This window comes from Arachis ipaensis, chromosome B10 (assembly GCF_059453495.1).
Source record: "Arachis ipaensis isolate K30076 ecotype BB chromosome B10, ASM5945349v1, whole genome shotgun sequence".
NCBI lineage: Eukaryota > Viridiplantae > Streptophyta > Magnoliopsida > Fabales > Fabaceae > Arachis > Arachis ipaensis.
In genome coordinates this window covers 37,625,973-37,650,598 of record NC_142435.1, presented here as the reverse complement: position 1 = coordinate 37,650,598, position 24,626 = coordinate 37,625,973, and the positions used below count along the sequence as shown (strand labels likewise).

The following is a 24,626-nucleotide window of genomic DNA, read 5'->3' as shown; positions in this document are numbered from 1 at the left end:
CGCGTCCGCGACACACAAAGTGCATTAGGAAGAAAAAAAGTGAACAGAAAGTCACGCAAAAGCGTGGCTGGAGGCATGCCTTTGGCACAAATTGACCCACGCAACCGCATCGCTAACGCATTCGCGTCAGTTGAGAAAACATACCTCCGACGCGTTCGCGTCACTCACGCGAACGCGTGACTTGAAAATCGCGTAAAAATCCAACGCCCAGAAATCTGGGCTGGAATCGTGCGACTGGTGTGCGTTTAGCACAAAACAGCCCACGCGTTCGCGTCCTTGACGCGAATGCATCACCTGCAAAACACTCATCCCACGCGGAAGCGTGAGCGACGCGTCCGCGTCGTGTGGATATCATGGCCCCCTAAATGGAAACAGAGAGTTGTACTGAAATGACGCTGGAATTGTGCGTTTAGCACAATTTACAGCGATGCGGTCGCGTGCCTCACGCGTCCGCGTCATCAATCTTTTACACAACCTACGCGATTGCGTCAATCATGCGACCGCGTCAATCCCATTTCACCCTAGTCACGCGATCGCGGGCTCCACGCGTTCGCGTGAATTTAAATCCACTAACCCCAAGTCACGTGAACCCTAACCCCATCGCGCCCCCATACCCCTCCTTCTTTTTCCCTTCTCTGCAACTCCCTCCTCTGCAACCATCACCACCGCCGCCCCCCTCTGCAACCACCCACACCACCGCAACCACCCAAACCCTCCGCCACTACCCCCCTCTCTTCCTTCTCCCCTCATTCTCTTCCCTTCTCTTCTCTTCCCTCCGCCACTGCCCCCCACCGCGGCCAACTGAAGAACGGAAGATTGACGGTTTAGAATTCAGAATAAATTCCTGTTGCAAGTATAGTTTCAAAACCAAGCAATCATTCTTTTTTACAAACGTTTTGGTTGTCACAAGTAACAAAACCCCTTAAAAATTGATAACCGAAGTATTCAAATCTCGGGTCGTCTTCTCAAGGAACTGCAGGGAGGTATGTTCTTATTATTGGTTATGAGTTTTGTAAATTGAGGGTTTTGAAAGTAAGGAACAAGTAATTTAAATGACAAGAAAAATAAATAAATAACTTATAAAATAAACTCTTGGCAAGGTATGAAAATTTGAAAGTCCTATCCTCGTTATTCTTATGAGAATTGAGTTTAACCCCACTTAGTTAACCTTTACGAAAGCAAGAGAAAGTCAAGTGGACTAATTAGTTAGATTTCCGAAGTCCTAGCCAACTCCTAAGGAAAGACTAGAGTTAGTGGAATTCTAGTCAATTAGAGGAATTAATTTAACAATCACGATAAGTTTAATAACTCAAGAGCCTCCAGTTAATCAATTAAAGCCAAGAATATAAAAAGCTAAATAAGAATCATAAATCTGAAATACCTCAATTTATATTAATTAAAGAAAATCCTAACATGAATGGTTCATAAGCCAATTTGGCAACAAAAGTAATTAAAGGAAAGCATTAAAGTATCTGAAAGTAAAAGAGAAATATAAAGTAAAAGGAATATTGAACCTGATAAAGAGTTGAAATACTAAATCCTTTAAGAGGAATCCTAATCCTAAAACCTAAGAGAGAGGAGAGAACCTCTCTCTCTAAAAACTACATCTAAATTATGAAAAGTGAATGATTGGAGACCTCTCCATGAATGGATGCATTCGCCCACTTTATAACCTCTAATATGTGCTTTCTGGACTTAGATCTGGGCCAAAAAGGGTTCCAGAAATCGCTGGGAGTATTTTCTACCGTTTCGGGTGCGTGGCGTCGGTCACGCGTCCGCGTGGGTCACGCAGTCGCGTCATCTGGGAGTTTTCCTTGTCACGCGTTCGTTTCGGTCACGCGTACGCGTCATCTGTGTTCTGCTCAAGGCGCGCATCCACGTCAGTCACGCGTTTGCGTCGCTGCCTTTTCGTGCTGGGCGCGCGGTGATGCCAAGGCATCTTAGGCTAGTTTCACTAGCATTTTTCTGTTAGTTTTAGTTGTTTTATGCATTTTCTTGAGCTTAAAGTAACCAAGAATGGTTAAATGAATAACAAAGCAATGAACCATCCAAACAGTATGATTTTGATGCAAATTCCATGAGTTTTAGTTATATTACTTGAATGCTATGACTGGAAGATTTCTCATGAAATTTTGCAAGACTTTGATGCAATTGTTTGGATGATTTCAGGGAAGAAGAGGCTAGGCAAGGAAGCAACAAAATCAATAAAGGAAGCTTGAATATCACATGTGGAGTTTAAGTTCCAGTTTAAGCTTAAACTGGAACTTAAACTACCAAGCCATATAAAGCTGGAAATGGCGTTTAAGTTCCAGTTTAAGCCTAAACTGGAGCTTAAACGCCAGAATCATGAAGGCTAAGAAATGCTGAAACTGAAGTTTAACCTCCAGTTTAACCTTAAACTGGAGGTTAAACGCCAGAATGAGAATTCCACTCAGGAAGCATTTCCACGTTTAACCTCCAGTTTAACCTTAAACTGGAGGTTAAACGCCAGAAGTGAGAAAGGCACCAGGAGCATTTCCACGTTTAAGCTCCAGTTTAACCTTAAACTGGAGCTTAAACGTGTTCGACTATTTCTCCCCTCCAGGGTTGCTTTCTTCATTTCCACGTTTAAGCTTCAGTTTAACCTTAAACTGAAGCTTAAACGTGTTCGACTATCTTCCTCCTCCAGGGTTGTTTTCTTCATTTCCACGTTTAAGCTTCAGTTTAACCTTAAACTGAATCTTAAACGTGTTCGACCCAATTGCTCCTCCAGGGTTGCTTTCTTCATTTCCACGTTTAAGCTTCAGTTCAACCTTAAACTGAAGCTTAAACGTGTTCGCCATTTCACACTCCTGGGTTGCTTTCTTCCATTTCCACGTTTAAGTTCAGTTTAACCTTAAACTGAAACTTAAACTTCAACTTAAACGCCACTTTTTGAAAGAGGTTTCTGGGCCAAATATATTGAAGTTTAAGTTAGCATTTGAGCACAAACATTAACTTAAACGTATTATGGTATGAAACCCAATTGAATATCATGGTTTATGGGATTGGGCCTGAAGAATTGATGAGTCTGGAGCTTTAATTTGTTGAGTCTTGTGTCATTACTTGTTTATCACTAAGTTTGCTCAATGAATGTTACAGAATTGGATCACAGCCTCATCAAGGATTATGGACCATAAACCCAAAGCAAAAGGAAATCAGGGAAAGGCCTCAAAGCCCAAGAAACACAACAGAAGCTCAATATAGAAAGTGTATAAATAGGATAGAATTTAAGTTAGGAAGGACTGGACCTTTTCATTTTGCTAGTTTTCATACCTTTGTAATTGAATTCAGAGCTATGACTCACTAAACCCCCTTTCATTGGGTTAGGGAGCTCTATTGTAATTCAATGAATCAATAATAGTTTTATCTTCTTCTTCAATCTTTTCTCTTGAATTTTGTTAGAAAGCTTCTCGATCTAATTCCATTGGGTAGTTGTCTTGGGAAAGAAACTACCCATAATTGGAATCCTTCGGAACCTTGGGAAAGGAATGGAGGATTCATGCTAGAGAAGCTTTCTCACAGTGAATTGGATTGGGGTTTGGATGGATATTGTGACATGTAATCCTACCAAATTGTGGTTCAAGAAACTGTGTGGTATAATCAGTGATCGAGCATCATCTCTTCTTATGAACATTTAAACCAAGGGATTGGGAATTTGTTTGTTTTTAGAGAGAATTGGTGAGCCAAGGGATTGGGATCCAATCATATAAGATTGCCAAGCAAAATTCAATGAACGCATTGGTTGAGGAAGAGATAAAAATGTTTTGATTCGGAGATCTCAATATCTCCTATAACCCAATGAATTCCCCATTTCTAATTTCCACTTTCTCTTTACATTCTGCAACTCAATTCATGCAATCACCCCCATTCCCTTTTAATTTCAGCAATTTAGCTTCTGCTCTTTAATTCATGCAATTTAAGATTCCGCCATTTCAATTTCTTGCCATTTACGTTTCCCGCCAATTTTACATTCCGCAATTCTCATCTAATTCTTGATTCCGCTCAACTAGACACACTTCTAATCCGAATTGCTCATTCAACCAATCCTTGTGGGATTCGACCTCACTCTATTGTGAGTTTTTACTTGACGATAACCGGTGCACTTGCCGGAAGGAATTTTGCCGATCGTGCAATTTCCTAAATCGTGGCATAATAAGTTTATGCGCATCAAGTTTATGGCGCCGTTGCCGGGGATTGGTTTTCGATTGACAATTCTCAAATTGGAAGTTAACTAGATTGAGCATTTTTCTTGCTTTGTTAATTCAGTTCAAGTTATTTGTTGAATTTTAATTTCTGCACTCTGTACATGCTTTCTTTCTTTATGCCTTTAAATTCAAGCAACTAACTCACTGACTCACTAACTATTTGAATTAATTCCTCAACTGCTCTAACCATACTCTTCCATTAACCAAGAGTATTTTACTTGTTTGTTGCCTGTGCTGTGTTCTTGTATGACAGGTAGGAGAGGAGAGACATCAACTCCTCCATATACCGAACCAGAGAGGACCCTTCATAGACTTAGAAGGGAAGCAAGAGGGAAGAGAGTACTGGGAGAAGAAGAATCTGAAGGAGAATCTGAGGACAATTTTGAGGAAGCTCTAGATCTCAACATGGATAGAGAAGTTCACAACTATGAGAGAGCTGATGGAAACAATGCCATTCCTGAGAGGAGGGTTCTTGGTTCATACATAAACCCAACCTCTGGGAATTGTGGTAGCAGCATTCAGAAACCACCCATTCAGGCCAACAATTTTGAACTCAAACCACAGCTAATATCACTTGTGGAGAATCATTGTTCATTTGGTGGGAGTGCTAATGAAGATCCAAACCAACATCTCACAAAATTCCTGAGAATTTGCGACACTGTGAAGTCCAATGGAGTCCAGGAAGATACCTATAAACTGCTCTTGTTCCCATTTTCACTTAGGGACAAGGCAGCTAAGTGGCTGGAATCATTCCCAAGGGGGAGCCTAACAACCTGGGATGAGGTGGAAAGCAAGTTTCTGGCACGTTTCTACCCCCCACAAAAGGTCAATAGGCTTCGATCTGAGGTTCAGACTTTTAGACAACAAGATGGTGAAACTCTCTACGAGGCATGGGAGAGATTCAAGGATTTGACAAGGAAATGCCCACCAGACATGTTCCATGACTGGGTGCAATTGCATATTTTCTATGATGGACTTTCTTATGAATCAAGGAAGGCTGTAGACCATTCATCAGGAGGTTCATTGAACAGGAAAAAGACTGTGGAAGAAGCCATTGAAGTGATTGAGACAGTGGCTGAGAATGAGTACTACTATGCTTCAGAGAGACACAACACTAAGGGAGTCATGGAGCTGAACCATGTTGATACAATTTTAGCCCAAAACAAGGTGTTTGCCAAGCAACTAGCAGAGCTCACCAGGAAATTAGAAACAAAGCAAGTGGCTGCAATACACACACAAGATCAAGAGGAAGTAAGCACTAAAGGAGGTGATTGGGAAGAGGCCAACTATGTGGGAAACCAACAAAGGCAATCATATGATCCACATTCCAACACTTACAACCCAGGATGGAAAAACCACCCAAACTTTGGGTGGGGGAACCAACAAACCCAACCACAAAACCACAAACCTTACAACCATAACCAACATAACAATTCCACATACCAAAACTCCAACCAAAGATCATACCAAGCCACACAAAACACTTACTCCCAACCATCATATCATGGCCAAAATAATCAACCTACGCAACCTAATCCGAACCAACAATTTCAAGATCAATTAAACAGGATAGAAGGAACGCTTGCAAACATGTGTCAGGACATAAGTGAGTTGAAAAGCTTTAGGAATGATGTGAGATCTACCTTAAGGAACCATGGTGAAAAACTCAAGAGGATGGAGTCTCAAGTAGGAGAGCTATCTCAACAGGGCCCCAAATCAACTGCAGTGTTCCCTAGTGACACAGAAAAGAATCCTAAAGGGGAACAAAAGAGAGTGAGATGGGAAGAATGCAAGGCCATCACCATATTGAAGGAAGTCTCAGAAGAAGAAGGAATCAGACCCTCAGAACAGGAGCCAGAAATCTTGAAGGAAGGTGTGGAAGAAGCTAAGCAGGAAAGTGAAACTGAGCAAGCCAAGGAACTGCAAAAAGGCATGCTGGAAACATACCAACCAAAAGCACCATTTCCTCAGAGGTTAGGAGGAGGTGAAAAAGGGAAAACCTATTCAAGGTTTTTAGAGACATTTAAGTCTCTCCATATCAATATTCCCTTTCTTGAGATTCTCCAGCAGATGCCTACACATATCAAGTATTTAAAGGAATTGCTGAGCAAGAAAAGAGTTTTGAAGGGAGGACAAACTGTAATAATGAACAAAGAATGCAGTGCCCTCATCAAGAAGGACATAATCTCTAAGAAAACAGACCCAGGAAGTTTTCATATCCCCTGCATCATAGGGGAAACAAAAATTGACAGAGGATTCTGTGATCTAGGAGCTAGCATAAATGTGATGCCTCTGACTCTTATGAAGAGGCTACAACTGAATGAGGTGAGATCCACTGATGTAATCATACAACTGGCTGACAAAACTCAGAAGCAAGCTGAAGGGGTAGTTGAGAATGTGCTGGTGAAAGTGGGAAATTATTTCTTCCCCACAGACTTTGTCATTTTGGACATGGAGGAAAACTACCTACACCCCATCATTCTGGGAAGGCCATTTCTAGCCACTGCTAGAGCACTCATAGATGTAGAACAAGGAGAGCTAATTTTGAGAGTACATGATGAACAGCTCATTTTCAATGCTTTCAAACCTGCATCTGAGCCTGAACCAGAACCTGAAAAGCCTAAGGATGATAGTAGCCATCTGTGTTTGGAGGAAAGCAATCCAGCAGCTGAAATTCTGAAACAGTCCTTGGAAGGCAAACAAGAATTGCAAGAGTTAAAGCCACAAGAATCAATAGAAACAGATCAGAAGGATCCTCCTGGCATAAGGGTCAATGAAGAAATCCTCAAGAGAAAGGGAAGAATTGTAAAGAAATTGCCAAGAGGGTGGAGAAACAAGAAAATTCCCACTGAAGGTTTCTCTCCGGGAGATAAAGTGATATCAAGTCATTATCTGCCAATCCCACCTGGCCTCAAAACCATTCCTTCCCAGCTCCCTCAAGTGTTCACAATCAGGAAAGTTCTTTCTATGGAACATTTAGAAGTCATGAAGGAATCAAATGGGGACGTTTTCATAGTGAGAGGAGAAGACATCAAGCACTACAATCCACCCTAACAAGGGGCAACCGTCAAGCTAGTGACGTTAAAGAAGCGCTTGTTGGGAGGCAACCCAACCTGAGGTAATACTCCCTTGCTGTTTCTTTTATTTGTTTCAATAAAAAGGTGAAGTAGTTTCTGTGCATTGCAAAGAATTAAGTTTGGTGTTTCACACCAAACAATGAATTCGTGGATCAATAATTCAAAGGGGAATGTGTGACTCTAAGTTTGGTGTTCCACCATAAAGATCAACTGAACACAACAACCTTTGAATTATATGAAAGGAACAACCATTCTAAGCAATCACAGAAATGCTTAAAATCCTTAGCAGCAACTTCATTCCAAGGAGAATTCAAGGATTCAAAGAACAGAGAAGTAAGTAGGAGACTAAGTTTGGTGTTCACACACCAACTTAAGACTCAGACACTTGCCCATACATAGTTGAGCTAACCACTCAAGTGCTTGAGAAGCAAGCAACTTCATCACTCTTTGCAGGAAAGGAAACAAGGATCTGAGAAAGAACATGAAGCAACAACTAGGAGAAGAAGGAGAAATCAAATTGTTCCCTGGCAACAAAGAGAAAACAAGGAATTTCACAAGGTGGTGTTGTTCCTTGACAATTCTTTAAAAAGGGCAAACAAAAGCATGCTTGTTCTGGTTTAAACTGTAATTGTTGAATCTTTCTGGAATGTGAAGTTTCTAGTATGTTTGTCTGTTTATTGCTTTGAATAAAGTGAATGCCTAGATGTTTGGATATAACTTCACCTTCTTAAACAAATGCTTGCCATGCTTGTTCTGTTTCCAAAAATAAAAGAAAAGTTTGAACAAAAGTAACTTGGCTCAATTAGTGACAAATCAAGTAGAATTAAGTGGTGGTATGCATGCTTGATTGTTTAGTCAGATCATTGGAAATAGAGTATAGAATTATCATTTTTTGTGTAGAAATTGAAAACTGTCTATGGATCTTAATGAATAAATGTCTTTGGCCATGAAAAAGAAAGAAAAAGAAGAAGAAAAAGCCACTGAAAAAGGACAACCAAAAAGCAAAAAATTGAGAAAATAAGCTAGGCACCAATGGTTTGAACTTCTGAGACAAATGCCTGTGGTGTTTATGTATTAAGGATATGCTTGGATGAATAGGTTCTGAGGAGTGTTTCAACACTTGGTAACTTGGGTTAACTAACCCGGGATTATCAACCAAAAGTCCATTATCAAGAGCAACCTAAATACAAAACATTTAGTCACACAAAGAGGTGCTGGGCACCAATGTCTCAAGAAGAAATGTGAACTAAAATGCCTGGAGTGGATATGTGTAGTGCACTGATAAGAAAAAGAAAATGCTAAAGGCTTGTGCAACACATGACACTAAGCAAACAAGGAGCAAATGAGCTCTAAGAAAAAAAAAAGAAAAGAAAAACAAAGAAGAGAAAAGTGCCAAGGACATAAGAATAACAAGAGGCCATAGCAGTGTTTGATGGATGCAATGAAAAAGTGATAATCTTACCTGATAAGAATGAAAAAGTGATACTGCAACTTTCTGCATAAAACCCTTCTGATGAACTTCAAATGCTTGCTAATATAGCCAATGTAACTGCTTTCTGTTTCATATTTTCTTCTCAAATAACTCAGGACTTGCTTAGGGACAAGCAAGTATTAAATTTGGTGTTGTGATGCCAAGGCATCTTAGGCTAGTTTCACTAGCATTTTTCTGTTAGTTTTAGTTGTTTTATGCATTTTCTTGAGCTTAAAGTAACCAAGAATGGTTAAATGAATAACAAAGCAATGAACCATCCAAACAGTATGATTTTGATGCAAATTCCATGATTTTTAGTTATATTACTTGAATGCTATGACTGGAAGATTTCTCATGAAATTTTGCAAGACTTTGATGCAATTGTTTGGATGATTTCAGGGAAGAAGAGGCTAGGCAAGGAAGCAACAAAATCAATAAAGGAAGCTTGAATATCACATGTGGAGTTTAAGTTCCAGTTTAAGCTTAAACTGGAACTTAAACTACCAAGCCATATAAAGCTGGAAATGGCGTTTAAGTTCCAGTTTAAGCCTAAACTGGAGCTTAAACGCCAGAATCATGAAGGCTAAGAAATGCTGAAACTGAAGTTTAACCTCCAGTTTAACCTTAAACTGGAGGTTAAACGCCAGAATGAGAATTCCACTCAGGAAGCATTTCCACGTTTAACCTCCAGTTTAACCTTAAACTGGAGGTTAAACGCCAGAAGTGAGAAAGGCACCAGGAGCATTTCCACGTTTAAGCTCCAGTTTAACCTTAAACTGGAGCTTAAACGTGTTCGACTATTTCTCCCCTCCAGGGTTGCTTTCTTCATTTCCACGTTTAAGCTTCAGTTTAACCTTAAACTGAAGCTTAAACGTGTTCGACTATCTTCCTCCTCCAGGGTTATTTTCTTCATTTCCACGTTTAAGCTTCAGTTTAACCTTAAACTGAAGCTTAAACGTGTTCGACCCAATTGCTCCTCCAGGGTTGCTTTCTTCATTTCCACGTTTAAGCTTCAGTTCAACCTTAAACTGAAGCTTAAACGTGTTCGACATTTCACACTCCTGGGTTGCTTTCTTCCATTTCCACGTTTAAGTTCAGTTTAACCTTAAACTGAAACTTAAACTTCAACTTAAACGCCACTTTTTGAAAGAGGTTTCTGGGCCAAATATATTGAAGTTTAAGTTAGCATTTGAGCACAAACATTAACTTAAACGTATTATGGTATGAAACCCAATTGAATATCATGGTTTATGGGATTAGGCCTGAAGAATTGATGAGTCTGGAGCTTTAATTTGTTGAGTCTTGTGTCATTACTTGTTTATCACTAAGTTTGCTCAATGAATGTTACAGAATTGGATCACAGCCTCATCAAGGATTATGGACCATAAACCCAAAGCAAAAGGAAATCAGGGAAAGGCCTCAAAGCCCAAGAAACACAACAGAAGCTCAATATAGAAAGTGTATAAATAGGATAGAATTTAAGTTAGGAAGGACTGGACCTTTTCATTTTGCTAGTTTTCATACCTTTGTAATTGAATTCAGAGCTATGACTCACTAAACCCCCTTTCATTGGGTTAGGGAGCTCTATTGTAATTCAATGAATCAATAATAGTTTTATCTTCTTCTTCAATCTTTTCTCTTGAATTTTGTTAGAAAGCTTCTCGATCTAATTCCATTGGGTAGTTGTCTTGGGAAAGAAACTACCCATAATTGGAATCCTTCGGAACCTTGGGAAAGGAATGGAGGATTCATGCTAGAGAAGCTTTCTCACAGTGAATTGGATTGGGATTTGGATGGATATTGTGACATGTAATCCTACCAAATTGTGGTTCATGAAACTGTGTGGTATAATCAGTGATCGAGCATCATCTCTTCTTATGAACATTTAAACCAAGGGATTGGGAATTTGTTTGTTTTTAGAGAGAATTGGTGAGCCAAGGGATTGGGATCCAATCATATAAGATTGCCAAGCAAAATTCAATGAACGCATTGGTTGAGGAAGAGATAAAAATGTTTTGATTCGGAGATCTCAATATCTCCTATAACCCAATGAATTCCCCATTTCTGATTTCCACTTTCTCTTTACATTCTGCAACTCAATTCATGCAATCACCCCCATTCCCTTTTAATTTCAGCAATTTAGCTTCTGCTCTTTAATTCATGCAATTTAAGATTCCGCCATTTCAATTTCTTGCCATTTACGTTTCCCGCCAATTTTACATTCCGCAATTCTCATCTAATTCTTGATTCCGCTCAACTAGACACACTTCTAATCCGAATTGCTCATTCAACCAATCCTTGTGGGATTCGACCTCACTCTATTGTGAGTTTTTACTTGACGATAACCGGTGCACTTGCCGGAAGGAATTTTGCCGATCGTGCAATTTCCTAAATCGTGGCATAACAAGTTTATGCGCATCACGCGGCCGCGTCGTCCATGCGTTCGCATCGCTGCCTGTTTTCCTCAAAAACTCCATTTTGTGTTTTCCTTCTATTTTTGTATGTTTCCTTTCCATCCTTTAAATCATTCCTGCCTTAGGATTTCTGAAAATACTCAACACACAAATCACGGCATCGAATGGTGATAAAGGGTAATTAAAATTAATATTTTTAAAGCCTAGGAAACATGTTTTTCACATATATCACATAATAAGGAAGGAAAAGTAAAACCATGCAATTTACATGAATAAGTGAGTGAAGGATTGAATAAATCACTTAAATTGAGCACAAAATATATCATAAAATATGGGTTTATCAACCTCCCCACACTTAAACAATAGCATGTCCTCATGCTAAATCCAAGATAAAGAATAAGGTAAGGTTAAAGTGGTGGAATCTCATGCAATGCATTCTATTCTAAATGCAACTACCTAAATGAATCATGCAATTCTAATTATTATTCACTTTTATATAAAGCTTACATGTAGTTAGGTTAATTCATATCCTCAAGGAATCATATATGCATAGCCAGATCCTAGATAATGTTAAAGCACCTTTACAATTGAGATGGGTAAAAAATATTTTACAAACTTGCAAGACAATTAACAATTAAGCAAAGATATATAGTGATGAGCTATTGAACCCTCACTGGATTTTGTGTTTACTCTCTAGTCACTCAGTGTTTATTGGGTTAATCACTCTATTCTTTTTCTATCCTTACTTTCTATAACTTTGTTCTTCATTTAACCAATCAACAAATATGGAAAATAGACATACAAAAATCATGAGGTCTTTTTCAAGGTTGTAATGGGGCCAAGGTAAAGGTGAAGGCATATGTATAAGGCTAAGTGAGCTAATAAGCGAATCCTTGATTAGTCTAAGATCTCACCTAACATACATACTTTATAAATCAAAGTTTCTTAACCTATTTGCCCAAATTTTCCCTCTTTGTATTGCAAACTCATGCATTAAATTTAATTTTGTCCCATGTGCATTGATTTTTTTATTTTGCAATTGGAGAATTTTTGTATCCCTTTTATTTAAATACTGAAATTTTTTTTTCAATGCACATGGTAATTCAATTGTTTTGATTTCACATGAGCATGCTTCCCAAATTTTGTTTTTGAAACAACTCATTCTTTTTAAATTCCTACTTTGTTTCTATCATCCCATGTTCCCATAAAAATTTCCCACACTTAAATAATGCACAATTTCTATCTTAAGCTAACCAAGGATTCAACTTGGGATTCATATTTTATTTTTCTGCTTAAGGCTAGTAATGTGGTTATAGAAAAAGAGGGGATTAAAAGGCTCAAGGGGGCTAACAAGGGTGATGTAAAAGGTAGGCTCATTTGGGACACTACAAGAAAATACGTCTTTTGCCACACTTTTAAAGCGTGGCGAAAAGCTGAAAAAAGGGTAAAGCTCAAAACTCAAATGATGGCCTCAATCATCTCTTTGGTATGTATCTATATTCTATATAGGACATATAGATTAAAACAAAGTAAAGAGAATCAGAATGAAAAAGAAGGGTAAAACACACAGGAATAAAATTTATGGTTTGAATGTAACCATACAATTAAGCTCAAAACACACAGGGTTGTGTGTTCTCCAGCTCAAAAATCATATATCAGTTATATATGTCATGCAAGTAAAAATTAAGAGTTCCCATTATTCTCAATGTAAATCTTAGGGTGGCCCTTAAAATCTTAGTGCTCCACTTTGATGAAATGTTGTTAACTAACTAACATGTATTGCTATATATACAAGGTGTGTGGATTGTTTGATTATGTTAAAGTCTCTAGTTTACTCCTTTTATTTTCAATTAAATCAAACTATTATATGCTAAAAGGGTAAACTTTATACTAATTAATCCACATATTCTATAACTAATAAGTTTAGAATTGCAAACTAAACTAAATATCTAAGGTATAAACTAAGGTGCAAAATGCGGAAATAAAGTAAAAATACAGCAAAAGAACAATGTGTAAGTGCTGAAAAATAAAAATAAAGATAAAAATACAGAAAAATAAACAAAATAAGATAAAAAGAGTCTGTAGTGGTTCACCAAAATGATATGTCAGGGATGGCTACCACCCCACACTTAAAATAAAGCATCGTCCTCAATGCTCACTCAAGCTGGGTGTGAAGAAGTGCCATCACCGGAAGGATGGGCTGCTGGAGTCTCTGAGGTGGCCTGAAGGTCTGCAGACTGGATGAGGGTAGGAGGATCTGTCTGCTGCAGTAGAGGCTCTGACTGTATAGGAATCTCTGGATCTGTGGCCTGTATCTGGTGTAGTTCCTCATGCTGTGGCGCAGCCTGCTTTGGGCCTGCCTGCTCAGCCTGGGCATGTGTCTCCTCCTCATGATCGCTCGCCTCCGCCTCATATGTATCAGAAGGGGTGTCAGACTCGGAGGGATGTTATTGCTGGATCGGATCAACTTTAGGTGCTCATAGCGCTGCTTGTTGCGACGCTCCATACAATCCAAGCGGGCAAAGAGTCGATGCACCAAATGATAAATGGGCTCAGGGGCAGGTGGATGTGCAGTGGATGAGGCTGGTGCAGCAGTGGAGGCAGAAGGGGCAGCTGAAGATGTGGCTGCCTCACCAGAAGCGGTGAGGAATGGAGGTCTGTAGCCCAAAGCCTAAAACTTCCTGCTGTGAGGAATGATCTTCTTGCAGTCTACAGCAGGTGACTTCTCATCAGCAAGCTCCCAAGGCACGTCAGCTCGACGGCCTAGCTGGGTGACCAGATAAGGGAAGGGGAGAGTGCCTCTGACATGAACCCTAGCCATGTAATGCCGGATGAATCGTGGAAGATACAAGTCCTTACCCTCCAGCACACACCAGATGAGGGAGATCATAGCAGCGGACAGCTCCGTCTCATGAGTGCTCGGCATAACAAAGTTGCTCAGAATCTGGTGCCAGAGCCGAGCCTCATCATTCAGATACATCAGCTTGATTCCTTTAGGCATTGCTGTATTCTTTCCCATTACCCAGGGGACAGTAGGATCAATGGCTATTCTCTGCTTGACAGCATCCCAGTCAAATCTCATAAACCGCATATCCTCTTTAGCCTTTTGGTAACCGTCATGCTGATCTGACTTAGGCTGAAGCTGGAGGATATCCTCAATAGCTTCCTCAGTGACCAGTATCTATTTCCCTCTGAGGTGCACTGTATCCAGCAAAGTCTTGAAATAGTTACAGTAAAACTCTCTGACCCAGGAAGCATTGACCTCTGTCAAGTTTCTCTCCAAGAAGAACCAGCCTCTCTGTTTGATCTGATCGGAGGTGTACTGCTGTAGTTTTTCTAGGTACAAGTTCCTGGAGGAGGCAAACACTGGATACTTCAGCTCACAGTATCTATTTGTAAATTTTATCGAATCTATGGTAGTGAGGAGCTGGTCAGCCTTTTCCTGCGGGGTAAAATACTTTTCCCGCCAGGAGTCATCATGCATAATGTCCAAGATAGACATAGAGGATTCGCCTCTTTTTCTTTTGCCGGTGGTTGCTTTGCCTTTTCCTTTACGCTGAGGGTCAGACATCCTGAAAAACAGAAGTTCCACGATATAATTGAAGAACAAAGTAGGAAAACAAGTAGGCAAATAGAATAAAAACAATATAAGCACAGTGTGGCAAAAGAGTAGTAGAATTATTAAATGAGTTAAGTATATGTGCATTATGGATTGTATTTGAGTTAGAAATTTGAGATGAAAAATCACAATCCAAAATGTAATATAAGTAGAATTCATGTTAATTAGAAAAAACAATAATTATGCCCTGAGTTAGAAAGTTAAAGTAAATAGTTAAAAACCAAAAAGAGAAGTTTGAAAGTTAGATCGGTTAGGTTTGAGAAAGAGGTTAGAAAGTGGAAATCAGTGAGTTAGTAAAAATAAAGTCAAAGTAAGTGGTATGATGATCGATTTCTAAGTAACAAGAATTTCACAATTTTAAACAACAGTCAACTCATATTCAAGCAAGGAAATCACGTTGTTGATGATAATGCATATAGATGTAGAAATAGCAAAAATTGAAATCTAATCATTAAAAGTGTAATTTTTGAACCGGGAAATTGAAAGGAAAAAGAATGCTAGCCCGTGCATTCATGAAATGGTGTGGGTATAGCGAAGTAATGCAAAATTCAAAATTGCCAAAACCAGAACATGAATGAAAATAGAACAATTTGCAGAAAATTGGGCAACATTCCGGCTAAAATTTGATGTTCCCGGGTAATAAACAGCAAGCAGAACAGTTCATATAAATTAAAATAAAGCTGCAAATACACATAAGTAATATGAACATGAAAGAGCAGTGTAACAGCAGCATGAAACAGTAAAGAACAGCATATAAACAGTAATAACATCACAGCCAGACCAAAATTGCAGAATAGGTAAAACAAGCAACAAGTACGGCGCAATTATCAAGCCTAAATCCACTAATCACATCCTAGCTACCTAACCACCTAGAATCCACTACAAACATGCATCTCTAACTAGCCTAATTTGAACATAATCGGAACAATAAGTAACTACGAATGAAAGAAAAGTGGCATTCTGCGGAACCTGGTATGCGTAGGAACTAAGGTAGGGATCAGAGAGATTGTGGTGGTGAAGTGGCAGTGCTGGGAGGGGGCACGACGGCGCGGTGGCGGAATAGGGCGGCGCGGTGGTGGAGCAAGTTGGGTTGGAGGGTGGGGTTTGGGTTGGGTGATGGGTTGTGATGGTGGGAGGGGCGGTGAGGGTTGTGGGTTGTGGGTTGGAGGGGGTTGGAATGGGAGGCGGCGCTGGTGGCGTGGTGGTGGTGGCTGGTCGCGGTGGGAGGGGGCAGCGGTGGTGGAGGGAAGAAGAGAAAGAAGAAGGAGAGGGGAGGAAGAAGGAGGGAGGAGTGTTGGTGGTGTGGTGCGGTGGTGGCCGGCGGTGGTGGTCGGGGCTGAGTGGTTGGGCGCGGTGGTGATATTTGGGGAGGGTGGGTTGCAGAGACGAGATGAAGAAGAAGGGGGTATGGGGGTCGCGAAGGGTTTCGCGTGATAGGGGGTTAGTGATTTTGAATCCACGCAAACGCGTGGAGCACGCGATCGCATGGCTAGGGTGAAATGGGGATTGACGCGGTCGCGTGATTGACGCAAACGCGTGGAATGGGTAAAAGATGGATGACGCGGACGCGTGAGGCACGCGGCCACGTCGCTGGAAATTGTGCTAGACGCACACTTCCAGAATCGTTTCAGCGCAACTCTCTGTCTCCATTTAGGGGGCCATAATATCCACGCGACGCGGACGCGTCGCTCACGCTTTCGCGTGGGATGAGCTTTTGCAAATGACGCGTTCACGTCAGGGATGCGAACGCGTGGGCCGTTTTGTGCTAAACGCACACCAGCCACACGATTCCAGCCCGGATATCTGGGCGTTGGATTTTTACGCCGATTTCCAGATCACGCGTTCGCGTGAGTGACGCGGGCGCGTGGGATTTATTTTTCGCACTGACGCGAACGCATTAGCGATGCGGTCGCGTGGAACAATTTGTGCTAATGGCACCCCTCCAGCCACGCTTTCGCGTGACTTTCTGTTCACTTTCCTTTTCTTCCTAATGCACTTGTGACGCGGACGCGTCAGCGACGCTTACGCGTCGCGTGCTTTTTTTTTATGCAATTATGCAGTATGCAATGCTAATGCAAATGCTATGAATAATATCCAGGTTCAATGAAAATAAAACAATATAAAAATAAACAAAATGAAATAAAACTGAAACAGGAACGATCATACCATGGTGGGTTGTCTCCCACCTAGCACTTTTAGTTAAAGTCCTTAAGTTGGACATTGGATGAGCTTCCCGTTATGGTGGTTTATGCTTAAATTCATCCAGAAATCTCCACCAATGTTTGGAATGCCAACAGCCTCCGGGGTCCCAAACTAGGCATGTAAAGCTTCTGAGTAGCTTCAAACAGATTCTTAGGCTCCTGGGGTGACGAATGTCAGAATAGATTCCAGGATCCCAAACTTTGCTTTTAAATCCGCCTTCGTCTTGATCTATATTCTTCCATCTGGGCGGTTTAGAAATTGTATTCTCACCAAGATGACCAAACGTCTTCTGAGACCCATTCAATTGAACTTGGTACCAATCCGTGCACTTCGAATTGAAGCGTGGAACCTTATTGAATCTTACGCACCAGCTCTGAGCACGAGCCATTTCCCTCTTACTCTTAAAGCCGCAGAGAGCTCTAAGCTGGCCATCTGTTTCAAGCAAACCATATTCAAGTGGAAAAGTAAAGATAAAGGTTAAGGATTGTACCCACTTGAAGCTTGTATTAGGTGGTAATGGCCTTGGGATAGGTGTTTCCAGTGGTTCTGTAAGCTCTACTCCCTTGTATTCTTCTGTGAATTCCTCTACTTCTTTGCAAAATCCTTCAACTGCAACTGCGTCCTGATCAAAGTCTTCTATGTCTTCCTCATCACTCAAGTCATACATTGGAGGTTGAGAGAAATCCACTTCGACATCATCTTCGTATTCACTTGGATAAGGTTCTTCAGGCTCCTAGAGTTCAGTTGCGGATGTAAGTTCATGACTAGGAGAGCTTAATTCATGATCGTCACTGCCTGTGGAATCAATTTCTTGGTCTGTTCCGTCCAATTTTTCACAGGGTATATGCTTTGGAGGTTGTGCACTATCCTCCTTGGCATCCATTCCGAGCTTCTCGGCAGAATCTTTTACAGTTCTTGATTCCCATGGAGGTTCAGTGTCTCCTAAATCTTCAACCATTTCTTCCTCTACAGCTATCATGGCTTCCTCCACTTGTTCTAATACAAAGCCATGCTCCTCATTGTCCACCGAAGTTTCTAGGGTCTCCTTCATGCTACGCTCTTCTGTTGATTCTCCACATGCAGCCATGGGAGTACTTTGAGCGCTCAGATGTCGGGAAGCTATTATATTTACTACCTCGGTTAAGGCAGTAGTGAGTTCCAATACGCCCCTTTGCATATTCGCTTGCCCTTGAAGAAGAACACGAAGTTTGTCATTCATTGGAGGTTGGGGTGGGTATGAGGGTTCATTGGTTGGGAGAGAGGGTTCAAAATAAGAATGTGGTGGTTCTTGGGAGTAATTGGATTGGGATTGTGGTGGGTAAGGGTTATACGATGGTGAATGATGAAAAGGAACTTGTGAGTGTGGTGGTTCAAAACTATGTTGAGAGGATGGTCTATAAGCACAGGGTGGGGCTTGGTGGTAATTACAAGGGGGTCCACCATATCTATCAGCTTGGTATGCATTGTAGAGTGGTCCTCGTCCATGATATATTGGAGGGTGTTGTTGCCTAAAGGGTTGATCAGATCCTCTTGGCTCCATCCATCTTTGATTGCTTAGACCTTGATGCATATTCCTGTTATAGCTTCCACTCCTTTCAACAGATTTAGAACCAAACTCAAAGCGAGAGGGGTGAGAATTCATAGTAGCTAATAGAAATAAAAGGGAAAAACAAAACAAATAAGCAAGTAAATGAAAAAATATTTACAATAACCAATAATAAGGCACACGTTTGCAGTTATACGGCAACGGCGCCATTTTGAAGAACGGAAGATTGACGGTTTAGAATTCAGAATAAATTCCTGTTGCAAGTATAGTTTCTAAACCAAGAAATCATCCTTTGTTACAAACATTTTGGTTGTCACAAGTAACAAAACCCCTTAAAAATTGATAACCGAAGTTTTCAAACCTCGGGTCGTCTTCTTAAGGAACTGCAGGGAGGCATGTTCTTATTATTGGTTATGAGTTTTGTAAATTGGGGGTTTTAAAAGTAAGGAACAAGTAATTTAAATGACAAGTAAAATAAAAAAATAACTTATAAAATAAACTCTTGGCAAGGTATGAAAATTCGGAAGTCCTATCCTCTTTATTCTTATGAGAATTGAGTTTAACCCCACTTAGTTAACCGTTACGAAAGCAAGGGAAAGTCAAGTGGACTAATTAGTTAGATTTCCCAAGTCCTAGCCAACTCCTAAGGAAAGACTAGAGTTAGTGGAATTCTAGTCAATTAGAGGAATTAATTTAACAATCACTATAAGTTTAATAACTCAAGAGCCTCCAGTTAATCAATTAAAGCCAAGAATATAAAAAGCTAAATAAGAATCATAAATCTGAAATACCTTAATTTATATTAAATAAAGAAAATCCTAACATGAATGGTTCATAAGCCAATTTGGCAACAAAAGTAATTAAAGGAAAGCATTAAAGTATCTGAAAGTAAAAGAGAAATATAAAGTAAAAGGAATATTGAACCTGATAAAGAGTTGAAATACTAAATCCTTTAAGAGGAATCCTAATCCTAAAACCTAAGAGAGAGGAGAGAACCTCTCTCTCTCTAAAAACTACATCTGAATTATAAAAAGTGAATAATTGGAGACCTCTCCATGAATGGACGTATTCCCCCACTTTATAACCTCTAATCTGTGCTTTCTGGACTTGGATCTGGGCCAAAAAGGTTCCACAAATCGCTGGGAGCGTTTTCTGCAGTTTTGGGTGCGTGGCGTCTGTCACGCGTCCGCGTGGGTCACGCGGTCGCGTCATCTGGGAGTTTTCCTTGTCACGCGTTCGCTTCGGTCATGCATACACGTCATCTGCGTTCTGCTAAAGGCGCGCGTCCGCGTCAGTCACGCGTTCGCGTCGCTGCCTTTTCGTGCTGGGCGCGCGGCCGCGTCGTCCATGCATTCGTGTCGCTGCCTATTTTCCTCAAAAACTCCATTTTATGCTTTCTTTCCATTTTTGTATGTTTCCTTTCCATCCTTTAAATCATTCCTGCCTTAGGAGATCTGAAAATACTCAACACACAAATCACGGCATCGAATGGTGATAAAGGGTAATTAAAATTAATATTTTTAAAGCCTAGGAAACATGTTATTCACATATATCACATAATAAGGAAGGGAAAGTAAAACCATGCAATTTACATGAATAAGTGAGTGAAGGATTGAATAAATCACTTAAATTGAGCAAAAATATATCATAAAATATGGGTTTATCACCAACCTCCGACCGCCGCCTCCCACCACCGACCACCACCACAGCATCACCACCATCGCCCCCTTCCTCCTTACCCCCTCTCCACCATTAACCCCAACCCGAAGCCCCCTGCCACCGCCATTGCTCCGCCACCGCGCCGCCGTGCTCCCTCCCAGCGCCGCCGCATCACCACCACCATCTCTCTGCCCTCTCCTCTGTTCTTACACATACTAGGTTCCGCTGAACGCCAATTTCTCTATCACTTGTAGTTATTTATTTTTCAGATTATGTTCGAATTAGGCTGGTTAGAGATGCATGTTTGTAGTGTATTCTAGGTGGTTAGGTAGCTAGGATGTGGTTAGTAGATTTAGGCCTGATAATTGCGCCGTTCTTGCTACCTATTTTATCTATTTCGCAATTCTGATTTTGCTGTGATACTCATATTGTTCATACATTGTTCTTCCATGTTTCTTGCTGCTGTTACATTGCTTTTTCATGTTCATATTATCTGTATCTATTTGCAGCTTTATTTTAATTTATGTGAACTACTTTTTTCATGCTGTTTATTTCCGGGATCATCCATTTTTAGCCGGAATGCTGCCCAATTTTCTGCAAATTGTTTTCATGTATTGAGTTTGGTAATTTACTATTTTGCCTTACTTGGCTACAACCAAACCAACTCATGCCTGCCCGGGCTAGCATTCTTATTCTTTTTGATCCCCTAGTTAATAACTTGCACTATTTATGATTTCATGTTAGTTTTGCACTGAATATGAGTTGATTATTCTTTAAATTTGTGAATTTATTGTTACCTAGGAAACATTTATCATGCTACTCACTTTAATATTCTTTCTCCTAACTCACTGATTTCCACTTTCTAACCTCTTTTTCAATCCTAACCGATCTAACTTTCAAACTTCTCTTTTTGGTTTTTAACTATTTACGTTAACTTTCTAACTCAAGGCATGATTATTATTTTTCCTAATTAACATGAATTCTACTTATATTACATTTTGGATTGTGATTTTTCATCTCAGATTTTTAACTCAAATACAATCCATAATGCACATACACTTAACTCATTTCATAATTCTACTGCTCTTTTGCCACTATGTGCTTATATTGTTATTATTCTATTTGCCTACTTGTTTTCTTGCTTTGTTCTTCAATTATACCCTGGAATTTCTGCTTTTCAGGATGTCTGACCCTCAGCGCAAAGGCAAAGGCAAAGCAACCACTAGCAAACGGAAAAGAGGCGAATCCTCTATGTCCATCCTCGATATTATGCATGACGACTCCTGGCAGGAAAAGCAATTTACCCCGCAGGAGAAGGCTGAACAGCTCCTCACTGCCAATGATCTAGTTAAATTTGCAAACATATACTGTGAGCTGAAGTATCCAGTGTTTGCCACCTCCAGGAACCTATACCTGGAGAGAACTCTGAAAATTCCAGAAGAACTACAGCAGTACACCTCTGATAAATCACTATTTTATGGTTTATCTTGTGCTCAATTGAGTGGATTTTATCAAATCTTTACCCACTTATTCATACTATTTGCATGGTTTTACATTTGCCTTCCTAATTATGTGCTTTGATTGGAAACATGCTTCTTTGATCTTATAATTGCTAATATTAATTCTCTCTATTACCATTAGATGCCTTGATATGTGTGTTAAGTGATTTCAGAGATTACAGGGCAGGAATGGCTTAGAAGATGGAAAGGAAGCATGCAAAAGTGGAAGGAATACAAGAAGTTGGAGAAATTACTAAGCTGTCCAGCCTGACCTCTTTGCACTCAAATGGCTATAACTTTAGCTACAGAGGTCCAAACGACACGGTTTCAGTTGCGTTGGAAAGCTAACGTCCGGGGCTTCGATTTGATATATAATATGCCATAGTTTCCCTGACGCTAGGCGACGCGACCGCGTGCTCTATGCGGCCGCGTCGTAGTGACGGAAATCAGCGTATTTGAATTCTTCTCCAGCGAATTCTGGGCTGTTTCTGACCCAGTTTGCGGCCCAGAAAACACAGATTAGAGGCTATAAAGTGGGGAAATGCATCCATACATAAAAAGGCTATTCATATTCCTAATTTTAGGAGTAGATGTAGTTTTTAGAGAGAGGTTCTCTCCTCTCTCTTAAGATTATGATTTAGGACTTCTCTTAGTTTTAGGAGTGACTCTCAATCCCAGGTTCAATGTTCTTTTATTTCTTTTCTCATTTTTGTTTATGACTCTCTATGTTTAGATTGATTTTCTATTTAATATATTTTGAGGTATTTCAGACTTATGACTGCTTTCTTTTATTTATATAAATAATTTGGATTTTTCCCTTTTGGCTTTGGTTGAGTTATTGGTAACTCTTGAGTTATCAAACTCATTGTTGATTGAAAATTGGAATTCTTCAAGAATTACTTCGAGATCCAATAACTCTAACTTTTCCCAAGGAAAGACTGGGACTTGAGGATTCAAATTAATTCGTCCACTTAACTTACCTTCATAGTTAGAGGTTAACAAAGTGGGAGAAAAATCCAATTCTCATTACAATTGATAAGGATAACCAGGATAGGACTTCCAGTTCTTCATACCTTGCCAAGAGATTTTATTATTGTTAATTTATTTTACTTGTCATTTAAATATACCTGTGCCCATTGCCCAAACTCAACATTCCCCAGAAAACTCATAACCAATAATAAATACACCTCCCTGCAATTCCTTGAGAAGACGACCCGAGGTTTAAATACTCGGTTATCAATTTTAAAGGGGTTTGTTACTTGTGACAACCAAAACGTTTGTAAGAAAGGTTGATTGCTTGGTTTAGTAACTATACCTGCAACGAGAGTTTACTATAACTTCTAAACCATCAATCTTCAGTTCTTCAAAATGGCGCCGTTGCCGGGGAATTGCAAACGTGTGCCTTATTATTGGTTATTGTAAATATTATAAAAAAAAAATCAATTTTCAATTTTCAATTTTAAAAAAATTCAATTTTTAAAATTTAAAATTCAAATTTAAAAAAAAAATTTTCAAATTTTAATCTTCAAATTTCAATTTTAAAAATTCAAAATTCAAATTTTAATTTGAATTTCAAATTTGCTTTTATTTTTGTTTTTAAATTTTTATTAACTAACTATGAGTTCTCACCCCTCTCGCTTCAAGTTTGATTCCAATGTTATTGTTAGGAATGGAAACTATAATGAGAACAGACATCAAGGTTGGAAGAATCAAAGATGGGAGGAGCCACAAGGATTTAATCAACCCTCATGGCAACAACCACCTCCATTGGACTATCAACAACCATTCTGTGATGCATATCAAGGCAATGGCTATGGTGAGCGCTCTTTTGATTATCAACAACCACCACCATACGCCTATGAACCCCCTCCTCAACATAACTTTGGACCACCAAACTCACAAGCCCCTTTCCGCTATTCACCTCCATATGACCCTAACCCTCAACCACTATACCAACCATCTTATGAGCCATATGAACCATATATAGAACCACCCCAATTCCAACCCAATTACTCACAAGAACCACCACTTCAATATTCACCATCTCCATATCCATCAATCCAAGAGCACTATGATCCTATTTATGAAAGCCGAGTGCATCAAGAGACAAAGGATCGTTTCAAGGAAATAGTGGATCGATTTCAGGCAACCATTCGTCAATTGGAACAAGCGATAAATCAATTAGCTTCCCGACGTTCGGACACTCAAGGAACCCTCATGGCTTCATGTGGACAATCTAATGAAGAACGTAGCATGAAGGAGATACTAGAAACTCCAGTGAACAGTACGGAGCATGACTTTGTGCTGGAACAAGTGGAGGAAGCCGGAATTATGGACGAAGAAGAAGTGGTTGAAGACTTAGGAGATGCAGAACCTCCATGGAAAAGTCCAGTCATAGAACCCCCTTCCAAGACGTTTGAAATTGATGCTGAGGAGGGTGTACATCCTCCAAGGCATATCACAGTTGAAGACTTGGAAGAGGTTGATCAAGAGATAGAGATTCAAGAAGAAGAAGCACAACCTCCCATGCCCTTGGAAAGCAATGAAGAGGAAATTGAATTGGAAGAAAGCTACCAAGAGGAAGAGGTTGAAATTGAAGAAGCTTCCAAAGAGGTGGTAATTATCAGAGAAGAGCACAAGGGAGTGGAGCTTGCAATTTCATTAAAAATACCTCCCCCTAAGTTTCCATCATCCTTCACAACATTCAAGTGGATAAAATTCATATCCCTTAGCTTTCTAATTCCACTTGAATATGGGCTACTGGAGACGAATGATCAACTTAGAGCTCTTTGTAACATTAAGAGTAAGAGGAAGATGGCCAGTGGTAAGAATTGTCCTGCAAGGTTCATTATGGTTGGAAGCTTTAAGTTTAAACGCAAGGGTTGGTGTAAAGCTCAATTGAATGGGTCTAGG

The 24,626-nt window shown here is 40.0% G+C and overlaps 1 non-coding gene and 1 pseudogene across 1 annotated transcript; both read right to left on the bottom strand.

The window, feature by feature from the left end:
* Positions 1–5,057: 5,057 nt before the first annotated feature.
* Positions 5,058–5,161, bottom strand: LOC148579723 (small nucleolar RNA R71). Its single transcript, XR_015895611.1, has one exon. It is a non-coding gene; the product is annotated as a small nucleolar RNA R71 (small nucleolar RNA).
* Positions 5,162–17,043: 11,882 nt separating this feature from the next.
* LOC148579722 (uncharacterized) lies at positions 17,044–18,228 on the bottom strand (annotated as a pseudogene).
* Positions 18,229–24,626: the final 6,398 nt, after the last annotated feature.